Source organism: Pteropus alecto, unplaced genomic scaffold, assembly GCF_000325575.1.
Source record: "Pteropus alecto unplaced genomic scaffold, ASM32557v1 scaffold98, whole genome shotgun sequence".
Classification (NCBI taxonomy): domain Eukaryota; kingdom Metazoa; phylum Chordata; class Mammalia; order Chiroptera; family Pteropodidae; genus Pteropus; species Pteropus alecto.
The window spans coordinates 7974454-7984547 of NW_006443570.1; the positions used below are offsets into that span (position 1 = coordinate 7974454).

General features: G+C 32.5%; 1 pseudogene; it reads left to right on the forward strand.

The window, feature by feature from the left end:
- The first annotated feature begins 3296 nt into the window (after nt 1-3296).
- LOC112473254 lies at nt 3297-3415 on the forward strand (annotated as a pseudogene).
- The last annotated feature ends 6679 nt before the right edge of the window (nt 3416-10094 follow it).

Sequence of the window (10094 nt, forward strand, 5' to 3'; positions counted from 1 at the left end):
AAAATAAAGATGTAGATTTCTGAGAGGCAAGACATTGAAGTTGAAGTTAGAGTCCTAACTGAGCCAGTACAAGTACAAATCTGTCTATGATGAGATGAAAACAAGGTCTCTGAGAAATAAAAAAATTGTATAAATTATAAGTGAGAAATCAGAAGACATGACATATACAAAACAAAAATGAAAAAAATGGGAACTTAGAACAAAGAATTAAGGCCCCAATTGAAAAATAAAACTCTGAAAGAGACTATACTTAAGCGTATCGGATTATGATTAGAAGGTTAAGGAAACAATAAGAGAATAGAAATAAAAATGAGCTGAATTGAAGAGTGAAATAAATAAACATTCTAAAAATTATGTCTTCTTTATGAATTGACCATTTTTTCATCATTAAATATTATTTTTAACTCTAGCAATATGCCTTGGAGTGAAATGTACTTTGTATACCAGCTTCCTCATGCTTAGTATTTGCATGAAATGTTTTTTTTCCCAATCATATACTTCCAAATTTCTGCATCTTTATATCAAAGTATATATCTCTTATAAACAACATATAACTGAGTCTTACATTTTCATCAAGACTAGCAGTATCTTCTTTTTAATTAGGAAGCATAATCCAGTCACATTTACTGTAAACACTGATGTGTATAAGTCTCCTGTCTTGCAATTTGTTTTTTATCATCCTCCTTTTTATTCCTCCTTTTCTGTCTCTTATTAGATAAACTGTATTTTTAAAATTTTGCTCTAGAGATTAAGATAAACATATTTCACTTATTCATTTATGACAGGGCTCCCAGAGCTATATCAATTAGTTTATAATAGAAAGAATCTCAAATGCATAAATTATTATGGAAAAGGCAGACTCGGGAAAAAACTCCAAATCGTATAGAAAGCCAGAGGAGTTTAGAAAAGCTTTCAATGTTGAACAAGGGTTTTGATGACTATCTCCAAAATCTTTCTGATAAAAATAAATTGACTCTAATCAAATCCTACAAGCAAGAAAAGGATAAGTCCATTGAAAACATTCAGTACAAGCTCTTTAACAACCTTAGATAATACTCAGGAGCAGCTCCTGAAGCAAATGTGAACACGGTTCTCTCATTACTTTTTTATTTTATTTTTATTTTTTTTTTGTGAAAGCCTTAACCAGAAATAGCAGGTTTCATATGTAAGCAAAACCCAAATGGAAAGTAGTCCCTCTGTCCAATCTTCTGCTCACTGAATATTTTTGTGGGGCCTTAGAACAAAAACAGAATAAGACCTAGAATAATCTGTTGTTCTTACAAATAAAACAACTAAATGTTCTCAGCCCAGTCATTAAGAGTCTTAAGAAGGAATCATGTCGTAGGACACCAATGCATATGTCATAAAAAACAAAATGACATTGAGGAAAAAAATACAATTGTTCAATGTTAACCAAAAAAAGTAAAAGGAATAAAAATAAAGTAGGCAATCAATAAAGATAGCCTAAGGGAGAATCCAATGCTCCATTTTCTATTTTATTTTTAATCTTACAAGAAGAAATATCTAAATATTAAAGGACAACCTTGTAAAATGTTGATTTATAGATACCACAATACTAAAGTTTTGCATTGTTATCCAACCTCTGCTTCAAAGTTAACAAACTGCCCAGGTGGTAGGTGTCTCTAATGATACTCAGACACTCAGTCTCCTATGTTTAACTGATAATAGCTTTCCTCCTTTATGACAGCACAGTTGCTAACTTCATAGAAAGTGATATACTGTGCAAATTGCCAGACTCAGTGTTCTCTTTGTAGTCTCTTTCTTGAAATCTTTTAGGACTCTCCTTTTTGTAAGTTCACAGATCACTTGGACATTGAGTTATCTACATTTTTTTAATCTAAATCCAACCTAGATTGAAGATCTTCATAAAAATCTGGAATCTCTGTGTCCTAAAATATCCGCTGATATTGTAAGAATTATTGAGGCTGAACTCATGAAGGTTCAGATAAACCCACCCAAACCTCTATTAAAGCTTTCACAATGCTCTCTAAAACTAGATCTAAAAAAGACTAAATCTATAAATAAAAACCTAATAAAGAAAAGACACATTATACCTGTACCAGTTATTGTAATACTTTTATCCTCTAAGTCAAGAAACCCAACAGGCAGGAATATAAACTTTTTCCAGGATCATAGGGCCATAAATAAAATAGTTAATCTCAAATTTCCTGTAGTATCAAAGACAAATACCATTTTATATTTGGTGTCACATGAGGCTATATAATTTACAGACATAGATTGGTATTCTGCTTTCTTTATTGTCCCTTTAGATCAAGATAATTCATACATCTCTGCCCTTACCTGGCTAGGTCAACAATATACTTGGGCATTTCTATTTTAGGATTTACTGAGACTCCTTTTGATTTTTCACAAGTTCTTTATCAGGGCCTTTGTGAACTTGCATATTGTTTTGATTCTATTGTTATTAAACATCTGGATGACTTTAGCTGCATAGTGGAGAGGATGTGAGGTCAATTCCTTCTATTTACATACCATTGTAACTCAAAAAGAACATTAATATTTCCTAAATTATAATTTAATCAATAAATATGCATTAACTAAGACATAAACTATTATAGGAAGAAAATTACTTACTCTTGACAGTCTAAAAGCCGTGCAGAACTTTCAGAAGCCACTCACTGGGAGAAAATTAAAACAATACATATACCTGGTTCTTCTTAGCTCCTGTGGACAATGAGTTCCCAACTTTTCTGAAATTGATATACCTCTTTATGACTCAAGCAAGTCTTCAGTAACCAAACTTCTTCTTTGGGAACTTAAATATGAGCACACAGTTTGTGATTTTAAATTAGCATTATTCAGTTCTCAATCAGGTATGTAGGGAACTTAAAAAAACATTGTCTTCAATCATATGAAAACAACAACACAAAACTGGGTGCACAACAAGTTCATGCTTTTTCTTAAATTCATCAGAGAGCTGAGGTAGTAGGACAATGAATGAACTGGCCTAAAACTGAAGAAGAGAGAAGTACCAGAAGGAAAGATGACCCACCTATTCTTGCTTAGTAGGGGAGGATGCAAGAACAACTGTAAGAACAGTTTAGTAGGGTGAATGGTTTATCAATGGAGTCTGAGTGTACACTAACAATGAGGGGTCACATTTCTAGGAGTGGCAAACATAGAAAGAGTCCATACACCCTTGCAGGATTTTCTCCATGAAACCAACTCACTAAAATGATTAGAAAAGTTCCAAGAAAAAAAAATTTTTTTGGCCATACCACCTTGAACAAGCCTGATCCCGTCTGATCTCAGATTTTTTCGGCCATACCATCTTGAACAAGACTGATCCCGTCTGATCTCAGAAGCTAAGCAGAGTCGGGCCTGGTTGGTACTTGGATGGGAGACCACCTAGGAAGACCAGGTGCTGTAAGCATAAAAAAATAAAAAATAAAAGATTGTAAGCTGACAAGGTCCTTGCAATCTGTGACGTCAACCAAGGGTTGCCTTGTCTAAAAAAAAAAAAAAAAAAAAATTTAATGTTACACACATTGAGGAGGAGAACAATAGGTACTGTAGGAAGGCATGAAATTCTTCTACTGGGATTCTTCTTTTCTAAATCTCCTATGAAACAAAGTCTTAATTTGTAAAAGGAGAGGAAAAAGCAAGAAGCATGGTCATAATTAGGGCACTGGTAAAGGCCTGTTGCAGCCAAAAGAAGGGAACAGGGGTGATGAGGCAGGGGGATGGGAAGTGCCCTCTACCTTTGCAGAGGGGTAGGCATATGTACTGGTGTCAGAGATATACCAGGAGAGCAAGAGTACCAAGGACATTACACTCCTGAAATTTAGGATATGGTGATGATAATCAGGTACATAAAAACATCTCCCACTCCCAACCACAAGATGAAGAAACATCAAACAATAAGTTAAATACAAGAGATATAACCATTTTGAGGCATAGTCAAAGGGGAGACCTAAATCTGAAGACGGAATAGCAACTGGAAAAAATCCTTCTGGCAAACCAGCCCCCACTGTAAACGCAAAGTATCCCTAAAGGATTTTGCAGCTGTAGGAAACTGAAAGTAACTATAGAAACCACAAACTTCAAATCCCACCTGCCTCCTCATTAAATGAACTCAAATCTCATACTAAAGGCCTAGCAAAAAGAAAGCTGTGCCTATTTCCAGATATAAATCATATTTACCTCAGTCTCTACTGTCCTTCAGAGTAGTCTGGTTTTCAAAAAAATCCAGAAAAAAACATACAACTAAGAGATGAAGACATTTTTAAAACCATATCCACACATACGACAGATATTGAAACTACTAATTTAAATTATAATTAAAATGTTAAAAGTTCTTATAAGAAAGTTGTGAAACATGCTAGCTGAGATGGATAGTTTTAGTGGAAAGATTGAAATTATAAAAAAAAATAAAACCACAAGAATGAAATAATAGAGTATAGAATTCTTTTGAAAGACTTACTGGTAAACAGCCAAGGAAAGAATTAGGGAACTTGAAGACAGGAAAATAGAAATTATCCAAACTTAAGAACAAAGATAAAAAAAAGAGTAGAGGAAGAAAAAAAAAACACACACACAGAGCATTCAAGAGTGTGGGGAATTACAAATGAAGACAGATAAGAATCAAAACGGACTTCTCTTTAGAAAACATGCAAGCTAAAAGAAAAAGAAATATCATCTTTAAAGTGCCAAAAGAAAAATATGTCAGCCCAGAATTCTATATCCAGTAAAAATATCTTTTTCTTAATGAAAGAGAAATAAATTTGTCTTTCTCAGAAAAATAATGAGGGAATTCACTGCCAGCTCAACTATTCTTCAAGTGATATAAAAGATAGTTCTTTAGACAGAAATAATATGATACCAGACAGAAATCTGTGATTACATAAATAATAAGAGCATTCACAATCTATGACATTGACTTCACAACTTGTCTAATATAAATCAATTCTATTCCTTAACAAACCCACTACTTTTCAGATCCTGGGTCCAGATCTCAGGTGTTCTGCACTGTGTTTTTCATTTCTAGCATTTTCATTTGATCCTAGTTACAGTTCTATTCTGGAAACAGCCTTCCCTGGTGACCTTTTTCTGGGACACCTTTAGGACTCTGCCAAAATGGCCTTTCCCCTTATTATAATAGGAGTAGTAAAGTTAGCTTTTCTTGTTCAAAAAGTTATACAATGGTCTTCTTGTTTATAAGTCAAAATAAAAAAGCATACACTTAAAACTCTTAGCATAAAACACAGGAGAATATATGACATTGGGTAAGGCAGTGTTTCTTAAATAAGACACACCAAGCGCAGATCACCATGGAAATGATCAATACATTTCTTGTTTATAGTAAAGATTTGTTTGAATAAAAAGATATCATAAACATAGTGTAAAGACAAATATTAGACTAGTAAAGTTAATTGCAGTACATATGACTGAAAAAGAAGTAATGTAGGAAATAGAAAAATCCTCCCACAAATTTTAAATAAAAGGTAAATAAACACATAAAATAAGTGGGTGTAATACAACAAAATATTCACAGAGGAGAAAATCTAAATGGAAAATAAATTTATGAAAATATGTTCAACCTCACTAGTAATCATGAAAATGTAAATTAATACAAAAGTGAGATCTAATTCAGAGCTATTCAGTTTGCCGAATAAATAAGCTTCCTTGCTTTTGAGGATGTGAAGCTATGAATACATTACTAATGAGAATGTATATTGATTCAACCACATTGGCAAATAATTTCTCATTCTTAGTGAAGTGATAGACATGCATACCATTCAACCTAAGAATTCCATTTTTAAGTTTTATTTTACATGGACTAATTCACAGATAAGGAAGTATATACAACCATGTGTATCCCTACACCATTTATAAGGGTAAAAATGTGGAAGTTAATATAGCAAATCCCAGTTGAAAAAGCCTAAATGAACTGCTACATGATGTCAAAATATGATTATGTCAAGCAGTAAATATTAATCATGCAGATATAATCATTAACAATTTTTAAAATAACTGTATTTGAAAAGTTATATGCAATGCAACACATATACAAATGAAAACATTATATAGTAGGTTGAATTATATGAAATTGCTTTTTTTAAGGATCAAATAAGGTCAGCTATCATCAGTTCCATAGTGCTTAACATGATTTAATTTAAAACATGTTTAAAGAGTAATATATATTGTTTGTGGACACTGTTGTTGGTAGCTAACTAACAACTTACTAGATAACTAAATTTCTTGGCTATATAATATGTTTCGAGCACTGTTGCAAGCATTTTACATGTATTTATTTAATTCTCACAGTAATTCTGTAAGGTTAATATATGCACTTTTAGAAAGGAGAACACTGAAGCCAAGAAAATTACGTAACTATTTAAGAAAAGAAAAAAAAAAAAAGCATGCCTAGAAGAAAGTACTTTAATCTTATGATAAAAGTTACTCATTGAGAAGAAGATAGGTGAGGGTGACTAAGGTGGGGAGGGAGAGAGCCTTAGGCATTTTAAAAGTAAACACACAAAAATAAACACAAAGAGGATAGGAGATCTGAGGTTAATATATTAACATGTTCAAATCTGTTTTATTTCTTTGCAACTCATTGTTGTCTATTATTTTATTTTTAGTACTTTTCTTAATGTTTGAAATCTCTCTCACTCTCTTTTCTTTTATTTCAAAAGAAAGACAACCCAAACTCTCTGTGAATCACCTCCCCATAATTTCCTATCCTCTTTTTCCTCTAACAGATATTGGTCTTTAAATGATTTTCAGAGTTTTTCAGAACAGCCCTTTAAAATAACAACTGACACTTATGTGCCAATAAAGTGTCTGTAACATACCAGGAAAATATCTGTAAGAGGCACAAAAGAAAAGACTTAAAACAACAACAACAACAACAACAAACTTTTCTCCCCAAAATACATATTCTATTTCTGCAAGTACTTGAGAGTAGCTCAGTAAATATTTTAGAGTTCCCCAAATCATAGAAATATTTAGCTTTTGCACATGAAAGATAATTGCTCTTTGAAATTATTCAGCTGAGAAGAGTAGAAGGCAAGAGAAAGCTCAGGTAAAGTAAACTAACTACAAGGAAGTAATCAATTCGCAAAACTCAAATTATGAAACTATAGCACAAGAACACCTCCAATTAGGGTAAGATCATAGTTGGCACTTCTACTAATTAATCTTTTTAAGCGTAAATTTATTTAAAGGTCAAAGAAGAAAGATAGGAAAGAAGATTGATTCTCCTCCTAGTCAATTTTTTTAAAGTGTGAATTAAAACTAGGGTCATAAGACAATGATATTTTTTAGCCATTGTGATTGTGGTTAAAATTTTAACTCTGAGGAGAGGAGTAAAAGGCATGGATCCCTTTGTAGGTCAGTGTCCCTCAGGACATTTGTTCTTCAGTGAGGCTGCAGTTGGGAGGTCACCTGAGCAGGGCACACCTTCCTGTTAGCAATCCCAACTCAGCAACTGGAAGTGCATAGTGTCAATGGGTTCTATGTTTAATCCTAACTCTTCAAGTTCTCCCTCATTACTCTTTTCCCTGATAAGGTAAATTAGGTTCTAAGGCTGATTCTCTAACCAGGAAAGGTCTGGGGAGGATGGATTCAACCACTGAAAAAAATAGTTCTGCTCTTGTTCTTTATTTTTATCTTTGCATGACCTTTCCATTCTTGCCTCCTATTATTCTCATTGGCTGCCTTTTCCTTGATATTAGAGATAGAACTATTCTGATTGTTTTAAGACTATTACCTGATTCTTCTTGGTGAGACGGGTTTAAGAAATGGTTGTCTGAAACCAAAACTAATCTGCATTTGTGGGTAAAAATGAACAAATTTGTCCATGCTGGGTCTGGATGCAAATTTGATGTATTAGCACTGTATTTTCACTAGTGAAACAAATCTTTAATATCAAACTCTAGATTTCATTCTTAGTTAATAGTCATGATAATTTTAGATATATCTTATACAAAACCATAATCTGAGGGAAAGAATCAACATCTAAAAGGTTGTTAAACCATAAAAAAGATTCAGTGTCATTTATAATCTCTTTCCTTTTCTTCCTTTTATTTTGGTAGAACAGATATTTTGAATCTTTAATCAGCTTATGTATCCTTGTATTATATAGCCTAGTTTTCCAAAAACTTTAATCACCACTCATAGCAAAAAACACATTTTATATTATATTCATATACTACATATATGCATATGTATATGTATATATGTGTATATATGTTTGTACTTCTATATGAAACATGCTTCTATATGAAATAAAAGCTTCAAAAAGCCACACTTAACTTTCTGTGTGTGCTGCACTCATATTTTCTCTCTAGTTTTTCAGTCAAAAAGGTGCTGGTGCTATATCATTAATTTCATAATTGACCAGATTATAGACTGTAGTTAGTAAAACATTGATTAGCCATATAAATTTATCTTATTAAAGCAAATTATCTATTTATCTATTTATATAGATTATATATTTATATAGTAAATATACTATATAGCATATTTACTTATCTAATTGCCTTATTCTTCTTGTCTCTAAAATTTTAACTATAGTAGTGAGATAAAGTATATCCAATTTAGATGGCCATTTGAAACAATTTTTTTGTTTGTTTTGATTTAAATCAGAATTTTATACAAAAAAATAAAATAATTAGATGGGCTCACAGTTAAAATAAAAATATAGTTTGCTCCAAAATTGATATATACGAAGATATACAGCGACCTATTTGAAAGATATTCTTTCAGTTCTTTCTTAGAGATAAACTAGTAAAAATCCTTAATTGGGTGTGATTAAAAACAGTCTTTTCACATAGACGTTTCTTGATAAATAGTTCCTATTAATCTGCACTCTGTATCGGTTATTTTTAGTCCCAACTTTATGGATACTGGAAGAAGATGACGTCAGCTGAGGTGAGGCTTGAGATTTTTGTTTTCATGGACTTACTCTGCTTATGCCTAAATAGTAATGGAAATTTCTGAATTCTTAACTTAAGTAGAGGTTTTAATGGTGTTTGTGATAAATTCAGACAATAAGCTATAAACTCTTGTCTTACTCCTGACTTTTTTATATTTCTTTATATTCCCTCCCCTCACCCAACTTTTCCCCACATGGTTATAGCTAAAGCAGAATAGTACTATTTTTGGCTTATGGTTTCAACTATTATCAGAAAATATCAGGGGTCATCAATGTGGAACAAGAACTAAAGGGGATTTCCTGTTTGGGAAGAGGAGTCTACTTAGCTGTGACTGAATCTAAGCATCACATCATATTCTTGCAATAAATAACTTTTGCCTTAAATGTCATAAAACGCATTTTTCTAAAACATAGTTTTGTAATTATTACTTTTGTTATGACACATCCACAAAGAAGAAAATTAAACTCACATGGTTTGCAGATAAGGGGATAGGTCAAATGCTAAAGCCAGAACATAATTCCCCAGCAGCTTTTGAGAGTTCAGAGAGGATGCCCAGGTCTTTGAATAAAGCTTTTTATGGGCCATTGGAGGAGTGCTAGAAGAACATTAGTAGAACTGAATTTAAGAAAGATCATTCTGATTGCAGTCGTCATATCCAAGGTCAGAAACAAGAGAAGAAACAACCTCCATCCCTTTCGTGCTCCACTTCTAAAGCAGAGGATAACTGGATGCAAGGCAGAGCCATGTAGGAACATACAAAGAAGGACCAAGTTTTTATCTCTGAACAGAGCTGATTGAGGACATTCAGTTTTATTGAAAACTGGCCACTTGGTGCATGATTAAGGTTAGCCAGAATTAAAGGCTCAGCATTAGAGGTGATATGGGTGCTGACTTTTTGGAACTCGCTCTGATAGGAGAGTGAGCAAGCTTCTTTCCTTTATTCTTTTTCTAAGACCTCTATAAAAATTTGAATATTAAGTATTATTAGTGTAACTATTTACATAAAACAAAATAACTCAGTAGAAGAATTAGAAAAATAATTACCGAGGTATAGATTCTATACTCATACATCAAAACTTCAATAAGCTACATATGCCTTTGAATACTGAACTATTTGTTTAAAGCATTTACTCTCCTTCTCTCTCTACTACACCTACAGATTTTTTAAAA